Source organism: Oncorhynchus mykiss, chromosome 4, assembly GCF_057628025.1.
Source record: "Oncorhynchus mykiss isolate SJ-2025 chromosome 4, ASM5762802v1, whole genome shotgun sequence".
Lineage (NCBI taxonomy): Eukaryota > Metazoa > Chordata > Actinopteri > Salmoniformes > Salmonidae > Oncorhynchus > Oncorhynchus mykiss.
In genome coordinates, this window is record NC_143025.1 from 7953926 (window position 1) to 7962500 (window position 8575).

The 8575-nt window shown below is 44.1% G+C and overlaps 1 non-coding gene across 1 annotated transcript; it reads right to left on the reverse strand.

Moving 5' to 3' along the window:
- Positions 1-5384: 5384 nt before the first annotated feature.
- LOC149983685 (U1 spliceosomal RNA) lies at positions 5385-5548 on the reverse strand. Its single transcript, XR_016495691.1, has one exon. It is a non-coding gene; the product is annotated as a U1 spliceosomal RNA (small nuclear RNA).
- Between the last annotated feature and the right edge of the window lie 3027 nt (positions 5549-8575).

Here is an 8575-nt window from a genome sequence, read left to right on the forward strand (position 1 = left end):
TTTCTGTGAATAAATCGGATATTATCCACAATACCACCTTGACAAGTGGTAAGTAACAATTGTAATTTGTGAGCCATTGGTTCATAAAAGGCTGTTATCGCTATCATACAATCGATGTCTCCATTGAATGCCTCTGTTCGCAGATTGAGTGGAATGTCTGGGTTTTTACCTGAGGATCACAAGCCGAGCTGCAGCTGGAAGGTCCTCAGCTCCAGAGCCGAACAAGAAGAGTCCTCAAACACAACATTCCCAAGACAAAACTCTTTCTCGCTATTACAGGGCCTTTCTGTCATCCTGTGAAGATCCATCCTCTCCCTGGGGCCAGTACTGTTTTCTGTTCAACCTCGGGGCAGTCTATGTGGCGGTAGGTAAACCCCAGAGGGTCTGAAGTGCCTGGGGAGATTCTTGAAACAGCAGTGGCTGGACTGAGGTCATTGGAGACCTCTCTTTCCACATGGGCCTGGTGTACAAGGCACTACACAGGCTGGACGAGGCTCTAGTGTTCTTCCAGAGGACAGTCAAGAGTTATTCACTTTTAGAAAAAAGGGTTCCAAAAGGGATCTTCGGCTTTCCCCAAAGGACAACCCTTTTTGGTTCCGGGTAGAACCCTTTTTGGTTCCGGGTAGAACCCTTTTTGGTTCTGGGTAGAACCTTTTTTGGTTCCAGGTAGAACCCTTTTTGGCTACATTTAGAACTCTTTTGGGTTCCATGTAGAACTCTCTATGTAAAGGGTTTTACATGGAACCCCAAAAGGGTTCTACCTGGAACCAAAAAGCCTCCTTCAAAAGGGTTGTCCTATGGGTTGTCCTACAGCCGAAGAACTGTTTCAGGGTCTAGATAGCATCTTTTTTTCTAAGACTATAGGAGGTATTGCAGGCTATGGATAGGTCTACGTCTGCCTATCATACAACGTATCATGGTAGGAGGGACTTTTTGTTCATTACTTTGTTTATTGAATCTATAATATTAAACTGCCTTCGGAAAGTATTCAGACCCCTTAATTCTAAACTGCCTTCGGAAACTATTCAGACCCCTTGACTTTTTCCACATTTAGTTACATAACAGCCTTACTCTAAAATGGATTAAATAAAAAAATGTTCCTCAATCTACACACAATATCCTAGAATGACAAGACGAAAACAGGTTTTTTATTTTATTTTTGCAAACGTATTAAAAATAAAAAGAGAAAATACCTTATTTACACAAGTATTTCAGAATCTTTGCTATGAGACTCGAAATTGAGTTCAGGTGCATCGTGTTTCCATTGATCATCCTTACGATGTTTCTACAACTTCATTGGAGGCCACCTGTGATAAAGTCAATTGATTGGACATGATTTGGAAAGACACACACCTGTCTATATGAGGTCCCACAGTTGACAGTTGCATGTCAAAGCAAAAACCAAAACATGAGGTCGAAGGAATTGTCCGAAGCGCTCCGAGACAGGATTGTGTCGAGGCACTGATCAGAGGAAGGGTACCAAAAATGTATGCAGCTTTGAATGTCCCCAAGAACACAGTGATCTCCATCATTCTTAAATGGAAGAAGTTTGGAACCACCAAGACTCTTCCTAGAGCTGATTGCCCGGCTAAACTGAGCAATTGGGGGAGAAAGGCTTTGGTCAGAGAGGTGGCCAAGAACCCAATGGTCACTGACAGAGCACCAGAGTTCCTCTGTGGAGATGGGAGAACATTCCAAAAGGACAACCATCTCTGCAGCACTCCACCAATCAGGCCTTTATGGTATCGTAGCCAGACAGAAGCCACTCCTCAGTAAAAGGCACATGACAGCCCGATTGGAATATGCCAAAGACACCTAAAAGTCTCTCAGACCACGAGAAACAAAATTCTCTTGCCTCATGAAACCAAGATGTAACTATTTTTGGCCTGAATTGTTCATTTTTTTTGCTTTGTCATTATGGGGAATTGTGTGTAGATTGATGAGGAAAAAACTATTCAATTGATTTTAGAATAAGTCTGTAACGTATCAAAATGTGGAAAAAGTGAAGGGGTCTGAATACTTTCCCGAATGCACATTGTGCCCATATTTCCAGGATGTCTATGTAATGGATGTCAAATGGCTAGCTAGTTAGCGGTGGTGCGCGCTAATTTTATTTTACCTTTATTTAACCAGGCAAGTCAGTTAAGAACAAATTCTTATTTTCAATGACGGCCTGGGAACAGTGGGTTAACTGCCTGTTCAGGGGCAGAACGACAGATTTGTACCTTGTCAGCTCGGGGGTTTGAACTCACAACCTTCCGGTTACTAGTCCAACGCTCTAACCACTAGGCTACCCTGCCGCCCCAATAGCATTTCAATCGGCGACGTCACTCGCTTTGAGCCCTTGAAGTAGTGGTTCCCCTTGTTCTGCACGGGCCGCGGCTTGTGTGGAGCGATGGGTAACGATGCTTCGTGGGTGACAGTTGTCTGTGTGCTGAGGGTCCCTGGTTCGAGCGCGGGTATGGGCGAGGTTCGAGCGCGGGTATGGGCGAGGTTCGAGCACGGGTATGGGCGAGGTTCGAACGCGGGTATGGGCAAGGTTTGAGCGCGGGTATGGGCGAGGGTCGAGCGCGGATATGGGCGAGGGTCGAGCGCGGGTATGGGCGAGGTTTGAGCGCGGGTATGGGCGAGGTTCGAGCGCGGGTATGGGCGAGGTTCGAGCGCGGGTATGGGCGAGGTTTGAGCGCGGGTATGGGCGAGGTTCGAGCGCGGGTATGGGCGAGGGGATGGACGTGAAGATATACTGTTACATCTACACATGGAATTTTTTTTTAAATGTGTCTGTATTGTGACCAGATTTCCCAGTCCTTTTCTGTATGCAAAAAATTATTTTCAGTTAGTCTTTCAAAATATGATTAATTTATTGTAAGAAGGATATTGATGTAATCAGTCAACGGTGCCACCTGTCAGTACTTTTAGAGGGCGGGAAAATGTATTATTTAAATACACTGCTCAAAAAAATAAAGGGAACACTTAAACAACACAATGTAACTCCAAGTCAATCACACTTCTGTGAAATCAAACTGTCCACTTAGGAAGCAACACTGATTGACAATACATTTCACATGCTGTTGTGCAAATGGAATAGACAACAGGTGGAAATTATAGGCAATTAGCAAGACACCCCCCCCAATAAAGGAGTGGTTCTGCAGTTGGTGACTACAGACCGTTTCTCAGTTCCTATGCTTCCTGGCTGATGTTTTGGTCACTTTTGAATGCTGGCAGTGCTTTTTCACTCTAGTGGTAGCATGAGACAGAGTCTACAACCCACACAAGTGGCTCAGATAGTGCAGCTCATCCAGGATGGTACATCAATGCGAGCTGTGGCAAGAAGGTTTGCTGTGTCTGTCAGCAGGACCGCTACCTCTGCCTTTGTGCAAGGAGGAGCAGGAGGAGCACTGCCAGAGCCCTGCAAAATGACCTCCAGCAGGCATGTGTCTGCTCAAACGGTCAGAAACAGACTCCATGAGGGTGGTATGAGGGCCTGACATCCACAGGTGGGGGTTGGGCTTACAGCCAGAGAACACCAAGATTGGCAAATTCGCCACTGGCGCATAGCCCTTCTTTGGGGGGCCCTCCATGTGCTCGCTAGAGGTAGCCTGACTGCCATTAGGTACCGAGATGAGATCCTCAGACCCCTTGTGAGACCATATGTACCATATGCTGGTGCGGTTGGCCCTGGGTTCCTCCTAATGCAAGACAATGCTAGACCTCATGTGGCTGGAGTGTGTCAGCAGTTCCTGCAAGAGGAAGGCATTGACGCTATGGACTGGCCCGACTGCCTGACTGCCATTAGGTACCGAGATGAGATCCTCATACCCCTTGTGAGACCATATGCTGGTGCGGTTGGCCCTGGGTTCCTCCTAATGCAAGACAATGCTAGACCTCATGTGGCTGGAGTGTGTCAGCAGTTCCTGCAAGAGGAAGGCATTGATGCTATGGACTGACCCGCCCGTTCCCCAGACCTGAATCCAATTGAGCACATCTGGGACATCATGTCTCGCTTTAGTCCAGGTCTGGGAGGAGATCCCTCAGGAGACCATCCGCCACCTCATCAGGAGCATGCCCAGGCGTTGTAGGGAATTCATACAGGCACGTGGAGGTCAGACACACTACTGAGCCTCATTTTGACTTGTTTTAAGGACATTACATCAAAGTTGGATCAGCCTGTAGTGTGGTTTTCCACTTTAATTTTGAGTGTGACTCCAAATCCAGACCTCCATGGGTTGATAAATTTGATTTCCATTGATCATTTTTGTGTGATTTTGTTGTCAGCACATTCAACTGTGTAAAGAAAAAAGTATTTAATAAGAATATTTCATTCATTCAGATCTAGGATGCGTTATTTTAGTGTTTCCTTTATTTTTTTGAGCAGTGTAGTTTCACTGTCCAGATCTGTCTACACTTGTAAAATATCCAGACACAATTGCGTCTGACTCCCTCTGGAGGTTGGCAGGATAATCTGATGAAATGAAAAATCACCCGCGGGCTGTTAGTTGAGGAACCCCGTTTTACTGGGTGGGAAGGCATCTGAGACCGGATATAAGAGCTGCTGCGGTGTCTCCAGGACTGCAGAGGAGAAGTGACTGATGTCAGGCTGACAAGTATGGATCTGTTTCCAGTGGCGTCTATTCGTGGATGCCAAAGGGAAGACAGGCTTCCCAATTTAAAAAAAAATTAAAAAATAATGTATCTTTTGTTTCCTAATTTTCCTTGAATTCGCAAGAGGCTGAATGTATCTCACAGGAGAAAGCATCCGAGCGAGTGAAACAGCGCCATTTATCTGATGCTTTCTGATCCAACCATTAATACATACATTGTTGTGCCCCTGGCCCGAGATGATGGAAGTTCAATATATAGCTAGATGTAGAAGGCTAATAATGTTAACTAGCTAACGTTGCCCATGAAAGGAAGTTGGGTTAGCGAGCAAGCATTGTATAAAGGTAGCCTTGGACAACAACAAATAAAAGTGTGTACTTACTGTATGACAGAGTGATAGACCGTTTTGTCAACATGAAAGAGAGGATGATGGCATTGGTGTTTCTCAACAAGTAGGGTGAGTTAACATGTTTCCCACTTGCACCAACACGCACACACACAAATCAGAAACGTGGACAGCCACATCATATTTTGGCGTACGGTGATTGGACTAAATCGTTTTTGGTCTCTTTTTGTTATCACTGTATTAGACTAAGCAGAGGTGATTTGATGAATATTTTGCACATATTAGAAAACCGCACGTGAATCGGATACAGCACCGAGCAAAGCGATGGACATCGGACTCTGGATCTGTAAACAGCAGCGCTATTAAAAAAACAATAACCAAATTGTAAATAAGGTAGATACCTTCATGTCAAAGCATCAGCTTTCTTTCACAGTGAAATCAGGGGAGAGCGCGAACGCAGTCCCCCACTACCAGAAATTATGCAATCGAGATTTCCACATTTGAGAAATTCGCAGGGGTCAGCACAGCCGGAGTGCAATGGCTGAGCCTCGCCCTGGGTGAACCGCCTTCTTGATCACGGTGTCTACCTTGCCAGGTAAGTATGAGTTGTACATGAGTAATGTGGGATAGTGCTTCCCGTGCAAACGTTTTAGTCTAATGGTTATAGCACCACGGCTATTGAGAAAAAAGCAAATCAATTAAATGAACGTTCAGTGTTATTTTGTCTGCTAGTAGATGGAGAGGTGAAAACACGTTTGAACTGTTATTTTACTCGTAAAATATGAGTGTTTTTCCATTTTCCCAGGATGCAATTCTGCAGAACTTAGCATAACAAAATCCTTTTTAGTAAACGTGTCTGATAGCTGAAACTATAATAAATGATTAGAAATGCCCCTAAGTAACATCCCAAAAATATTCTGAAACACACATAAAGCCAAGTGAATGGAATTTGTGATTTTATTTAGCCTTTCTCGTCTCGTGGTTCTTTTTGTGTTCCAGAGAAAAGCCAGACTGCAATTCTACTATAGACCACTAGTGGCCACCCTCCCAGTTCCACACAGCCACCCATGCAGGCACATTGAAACAGGGAGCGCTGATACAGTTAGAATAACATTATTATATATTATATTAGTATTGTATTTCAACCACATCACCTCTTAATTAACAACTTAATAAACGGAAAGAATGTTACTGTTATAAATAAAAGTCAGCTGTTCCCTGATAATACAAGAGAAGTGTGGACTGCTGAAAAAAAACGAAGAAAAAAAAAACGAATGAGCATTGATCAAGAGTCATCAAAATTGTTAAAAGGTAAAAAAAAAAAAACGAATCTGATAAATGCAACAGTTTGACAATGGATGAAGACACTCCTAACGTGTTACAGTTGTTCAGTGGTGGAAAAAGTACCCAATTTTACATACTTGAGTAAAAGTTCAGATACCTTAATAGGAAATGACTCAAGTGAAAGTGAGTCACTCAGTGAAATACTTCTTGAGGATTTAAATATACTCAAGTATCAAAAGTAAATGTAATTGCAAATATGTACTTAATTATCAGAATCATTACAAATTCCTTATATTAAGCAAACTAGATGGAACAATTGTTTGTGTTTAAAAGGTAAATGTAAAAAATTACAGATAGCAGGGGCATACTCTATCACTCAGACATCATTTACAAACAAAGCATTTGTGTTTAGTGAGTCCGCCAGATCAGAGGCAGTAGAGATGACCAGGGATGTTCTCTTGATAAGGGCAGTAGAGATGACCAGGGATGTTCTCTTGATAAGAGCAGTAGAGATGACCAGGGATGTTCTCTTGATAAGAGCAGTAGAGATGACCAGGGATGTTCTCTTGATAAGGGCAGTAGAGATGACCAGGGATGTTCTCTTGATAAGGGCAGTAAGAGATGACCAGGGATGTTCTCTTGATAAGGGCAGTAGAGATGACCAGGGATGTTCTCTTGATAAGAGCAGTAGAGATGACCAGGGATGTTCTCTTGATAAGAGCAGTAGAGATGAACAGGGATGTTCTCTTGATAAGGGCAGTAGAGATGACCAGGGATGTTCTCTTGATAATGGCAGTAGAGATGACCAGGGATGTTCTCTTGATAAGTGTGTGAACTAAACCATTTTTGTCCTGCTAAACATTCATAATGTAACGAGTACTTTTGGGTGTCAGGAAAAATGTACGGAGTAAAAAGTACATTATTTTCTTTAGGAATGTAGTGAAGTAAAAGTAAAAGTCGTCAAAAATATGAACGCATTTTATTGAACCTTTTTTTAACTAGGCAAGTCAGTTAAGAACAAATTATTTTTTTACAATGACGGCCTATCAGAAGGCAAAAGGCCTCCTGCGAGGGACGGGGCTGGAATAAAAAATACAATTTCAATATAGAACAAACACACATCACAGCAAGAGAGACACCACAATACCACATGAAGAGAGACACCACAACACCACATGAAGAGAGACACCACAACACCACATGAAGAGAGACACCACAACACCACATGAAGAGAGACACCACAACACCACAGCAAGAGAGACACCACAACACCACACGAAGAGAGATACCACAACATCACAGCAAGAGAGACACCACATGAAGAGAGACACCACAACACCACATGAAGAGAGACACCACAACACCACAGCAAGAGAGACACCACAACACCACATGAAGAGAGACACCACAACACCACATGAAGAGAGACACCACAACACCACAGCAAGAGAGACACCACAACACCACATGAAGAGAGACACCACAACATCACAGCAAGAGAGACACCACAACACCACACGAAGAGAGACACCACAACATCACAGCAAGAGAGACACCACATGAAGAGAGACACCACAACACCACATGAAGAGAGACACCACAACACCACATGAAGAGAGACACCACAACACCACATGAAGAGAGACACCACAACACCACAGCAAGAGAGACACCACAACACCACATGAAGAGAGACACCACAACATCACAGCAAGAGAGACACCACAACACCACACGAAGAGAGACACCACAACATCACAGCAAGAGAGACACCACATGAAGAGAGACACCACAACACCACATGAAGAGAGACACCACAACACCACACGAAGAGAGACACCACAACATCACAGCAAGAGAGACACCACATGAAGAGAGATACCACAACACCACATGAAGAGAGACACCACAACACCACAGCAAGAGAGACACCACAACACCACATGAAGAGAGACACCACAACACCACATGAAGAGAGACACCACAACACCACAGCAAGAGAGACACCACAACACCACATGAAGAGTGACACCACAACATCACAGCAAGAGAGACACCACAACACCACACGAAGAGAGACACCACAACATCACAGCAAGAGAGACACCACATGAAGAGAGACACCACAACACCACATGAAGAGAGACACCACAACATCACAGCAAGAGAGACACCACAACACCACACGAAGAGAGACACCACAACACCACATGAAGAGAGACACCACAACACCACATGAAGAGAGACACCACAACACCACAGCAAGAGAGACACCACAACACCACATGAAGAGAGACACCACAACATCACAGCAAGAGAGACACCACAACACCACATGAAGAGAGA